The sequence below is a fragment of the Sycon ciliatum genome, chromosome 12, assembly GCF_964019385.1.
Source record: "Sycon ciliatum chromosome 12, ocSycCili1.1, whole genome shotgun sequence".
Taxonomy (NCBI): Eukaryota; Metazoa; Porifera; class Calcarea; order Leucosolenida; family Sycettidae; genus Sycon; species Sycon ciliatum.
The window spans coordinates 25,751,290-25,756,289 of record NC_088654.1 but is presented as its reverse complement, the minus strand read 5'-3'; the positions used below and the strand labels follow the sequence as shown (position 1 = coordinate 25,756,289).

The 5,000-nt window shown below is 52.7% G+C and overlaps 1 protein-coding gene across 1 annotated transcript in view; it reads right to left on the bottom strand.

The window, feature by feature from the left end:
- The window catches only part of LOC135828927 (uncharacterized), a 70,911-nt gene that overhangs the window by 5,490 nt on the left and 60,421 nt on the right, over positions 1 to 5,000 (bottom strand). The gene's annotated exons all lie outside the window — the stretch shown is intronic.

Genomic DNA, 5,000 nt, shown 5'->3' with positions numbered 1-5,000 from the left:
GCAGTGTATAGAACACCTAGAATTGAACGGGCTATATGAATTCGTGTGTGTGTGTGTGTGTGTGTGTGTGTGTGTGTGTGTGTGTGTGTGTGTGTGTGTGTGTGTGTGTGTGTGTGGCTAAAAATAGTGGCGGTCAATTCATCAGCCTTGCAAGCTGTTGAATGGTGTAATCCCAGCACAAGTTGCTATGTCTAAAAAACATAGCTGTTCGCTATCATCGCTCCCGCGATGGGCATGTCTGAGGTCTGAGGTGTGTGTGTGTGCGCGCGTGTGTGTGTGTGTGTGTGTGTGTGTGTGTGTGTTATCCCCGGCAATCTAATTGGTAGGGCACTGTCCCGGCATGACAGGGGTGCTGGGTTCGAATCCTGCTCATGGGTCCTTCCTTTGCAACAGGTAGTGTTAGATTACAGACACCTAACCACAAGTTGCACCAGCTCACGAAACATGGGGACAGAGATTCACTTTACTTGTTACGTTGGTATCAACACCAAAGAATCTGTGAAGACTGTATTCTGCTGACTGACGTTACACTGTAATGTCCATATACACATGTAACGACAGCGCGACAAACTCATATCAAACCGAGGATAACACGCTCGTGATAACGCTCGTAATAACACTGAACTAGACTAAGAAAGATGGATCCTAATATCCCTGCAAGATTGGGACGTTGTCCCGCTCTCAGAAGCCAGCGCTAGCCTAAGTCTACAATAGAGTAAGAGGTGAGAGCTGTCATGCATACAGCGGAACAGCCAGTGAATAGAGAGTCCTGAGGGCTAAACCAACCACGAACAATACATAAAACCAGACACCATACATTATGAAACAAAGCTGGCTCCACAAGCTCAATGGTCTGTGAACTTTCAATTCCACATTTCCTCCCCCTCTGCTCGAACACAGCCATAAAGTGAGGGCAGTAACCTAATAAACTATAACTAGCAGAACATTTTAAGAGGCCTACGCATGATCTAAACTGAAGGTAACCATGTCAACACATCATGACAGTTCTAAACTAAGGCAGCATTCTGTAACTAGTGTAGTATAACTAGTGTCAATAACTTGAGGCACTCAGCTCAGGTCTTTGGTGGTACGTGTCAAACATCTAGCGCTGGAACCACTGCTCACGTATCCTGGACATCTGCTAGCGACACTGCAGCGGTTGCAGGTAGACTCTTCGACTCGTCAACTGCACCTGACTCTACCTCTAACGGCACCTTCAGTTGCTGCTAAGTGGGTCGTGATCTGGCTGCGTTTGGTCTCGTTTGGCAGCTTCTCAGGAACGACTATGCGCAGAGCAGGCCACTGGGACTCCTCCTGCTGTAGAAACTGTGGTCCATGCCACCAGGTTGCACAATCAGCGAGGTCCTTTGCAGCCATGCCTCTGGTCGGGTAGTCGGCAGGGTTGACCTTCCCAGGCACATGCCTCCACTGGTGACTTGATGTTGCCGTTTGGATCTCACCAATCTTCACCCCGACGTCGGTGGTAAATCGCCGGCTGTGGGATCGCACCCAGTACAGGACATTCATGCTGTCCGTCCAGAAGACGTGGTCCTGCATGGGAATGCCGAGGGCTGAAGACACTTCTTTGCTGACTTGCACACCCAACACTGCTGCCTTCAGCTCCATCTTCGGTATGGACACCTTCTTGGTGGGCGCCAGTCGCGCCTTGCTAATAGCGAGTGTGGTCTTCACTCCAGTTGAATGGATGGTGCTCACATAAGCCACGGCGGCAATGGCGGCATCAGATGCATCAACGAAGACATGTACTTTAGTCTTGACGTCTTCTGCATCCTTGGGCTTGAAGCAACGGTCAATACGGATAGCAGACAGGTCTGGCAGCTCGGAGAACCACTTCTTCCAACGTTTCTGTTCATCAGCACTCAGCACGTCGTCCCAACCATGGCCGAGTATGCAGGCTTCCTGAAACATCATGCGCGGTCGTATGGTGAACGGCGTCAGTTGTCCACGTGGGTCGAAGATTGAGGCTGTCTCACGCAATACTACTCGTTTTGTCAGCTCGTCAATCGCCTCTGGCTGGGGATAGCGGAATGCGAACTCATCCTCTTTCGCTAGCCAAGTGATGCCCAGGGCCTTGGAGGTTGGGAGAAAGCTATCAGCTTGATCTCGTAAGTTGACGACAACCTCTGCTGCTCGGTCGACTTCTGGGATGGTGTCCAACACTTCCGCTGAGTTGCTGAGCCACTTCCGAATATGGAAGCCTCCCCCTTTGAGGACATCAGTAACTCCCCGGCGGGCGTTTGTCGCTGTCTGGATGTCCGGAAATGAATGCAGCATGTCATCCACGTAGAAGCTGTTGTCGACTATCGACGCTACATTGACACTGCCCTCTGCTGATGACTTGAACTTTCTCGCTGTCTCCTTGAGCACTTTGCCCGCGAGATACGGTGATGCCTTGAGACCGAACACAAGACGGTTAAACTCAAACACGCTCGGTTTTGAGTCTGGTGATTTGCGCCACAAGAACCGTGTGTAGCGACAATCTTCCGGACGGAGGTTGACTTGCAGAAACATTTCACTAATGTCACCAGCGAGTGCGATCGGTTCTGAGCAGAATCGTAGGAGCACATGAACCAGGTTTGTCTGTAGCTTTGGGCCTGTCAGCATTTCATCATTCAAGCTGCTGCCCTTCCAGGGTGCTGCTGCATCGAAGACGATACGCACCTTGGTAGTTTGGCGATCTTCCTTCACCACGGCGAAATGTGGTAGATACCACTGGTCATCGGCGTCTGTAGCGACTCTGCTGTCCGACACCTCCTGAACGTAACCCTTGTCGATATTCTTTTGCATCGCCTCACGGTACGCTGAGAGCACGTCTGGTTGTTTGTTCAGTGACCTCTCCAGTGATACTAGCCGGCGTTCTGCCATCGGCCGGTTGTTGTGCACTGTCGGGCCGTCTGGATGTTTCCATGGAATGCCGACTTCAAACCGCCCGTTGTCGCAGCGCAATGTTGCTGCCGTCATGGTTTCAGCTTCCTTCTCAGCTGGTGTTAGATACTCCTTGTCGTTGGTGTTCGTCATTGATTCTGCCTCCCACAGCTGTCGCACGACATCCTCTAAGTTGGCACTGTTGAAATGGGTTGCCATTGGCTGCTGCTGCTTCTGCTGCTTCATGGGCCCGAAGCATACCCATCCAACTGGCAGCTTGCGAGCTATTGGATCATTTGACTCTTGGCCGACAATTTCTTGTAGAACACGGTGAGCGCCTGGGACATTCAATCCAATAAGCACATCCACTTGCTCTGTCGGTAATGTTGGAAATGGAATGTCCTGTAGGTGGGCGTATTCTTGCAGGAGCATCGAGTTGGAGTCGACTCTCAGTGACGGCGAGACTGCTGGGAGAGTCCATGCCGCAAGGTCAGTGCTGTATGTTCCGTCTTCGCTGGCCATGGTGATATGTACTTCTTTGGATTGGCGACTCACACTCTGTCCAGCCAGAACATTAGAGCGGAGGGGTTGCAATTCACCGTCTGCGCCCAACTCATTGGCAACTTCTTCTGAGACGAAACTGTCTGATGATGCAGGATCCATCAGGGCTGTTCCTCTGTACTCTCGTCCGTTTCTCTTAAGCACCACGGGCACTGTCATAAATGATACGGTGGTGCTGGGAGCGGTCAGCTCCGATGATGGATTCACGAAGTGTATGACTGGCTTCTGGGCTGTCTTGCCACTAGAATGGGGAGCAGACCGAGGCTTGTCTTTATCTTGCTGCTTCGGTGTGCCCTGTTTCCGGTCCACACGGTCTGTGTGTAGCAACACATGGTGTCGGGCTGAACATTTGCTGCAGCTACTTGCCTGGCAGTCAGCCTTCCAGTGACCTTGATCTAGGCAGCACGAGCAGAGCTCCAGCAGAAACACCAGGTCCCACCTCTTCCGGGCAGGTAAGGTTTTGAACTTGCCACAGCTGCTGATGTGGTGAGCGCCATGGCATCTCAGGCATACGCCGCTCTTGCTGGTTGCCGGTGTCGTTGTGTGGAACGTTCCACTGCTCTGCTTGCTCACTGGTATCCTTGTGGTTGCGACTAGGGTTGCTGCATCGGCTCTTGCCGACAGCCACGTAGCGAATGTCTCAAGACTCACTGAGTCGACTGCCCGGCTGTTGGTATTTAGGTGTTCGCCCCACTGCAGCCTCAGCGTACCGGGTAGCTTGTCGGTCAGCTCTCTCCGGAGCGTGGGGTTCAGCATATGGCCTGGACTCTTCATCAGTTTCATTGTCGTGACCACATTGCTTACTGCTGTTGAGAACGCCAACAAGCCATCGGTGTCATCAGCCTTAACCTGCCGGAATGCGCGCGCCTTGCCAATCAATTCATCCACTACTAGCTCTGGTCGACCAAATCGCCGCTCCAGAGCGCGGATGGCCTCTTCCACATTTTCAGGAACTGCCAATATCAGTTGAACAGCATCCTTGGCCTGGCCTTTCAAGGCAACTTGTAGTCTTTGCACATTCTCTGCATCAGAGAACCCACATTGGTTGGTGCTGGACCGATACAGGTTGATGAAGGCAGGCCACTCTTCAGCTCTACCAGAGAACATGGGCAGCTTGGTGTTGATGGAGGACTGCCTGGCTGCCAAGTGTCTCATGGGCGTGTCTCCATTGCCTGGTGTCCGACTGGTGATGGCTTGCGTCATGGCACCGAGAAACTGTCCTGCTAGCTTAGTCATACTGTCCTCACCAGCAGGTCCTGCAGGTGTGGGCGATCGCGGCTTTATTTGCGTGGGTGGTCGCTTCCCCTGGTCATCCGACTCATAGCTGGGGCACGCACTGCTGTAGCCGTCGATTGGCACTGGCGTTGAGGCTTTCTGTGTACCGGGACCCGATCCTTTGCCAATGCGACTCCCAGTCCTAGAGTCCGAACGGCTGTTGGCGCGACTCGCGTCCCGTTTATCGATGCTGGTGTTGCACTCCCGTAGGAATAGCCTTTGCCATTCACCCGCTTCCTCCTGGGCACGCTCGACTCTCCCCTGCATCACTGCCAGCT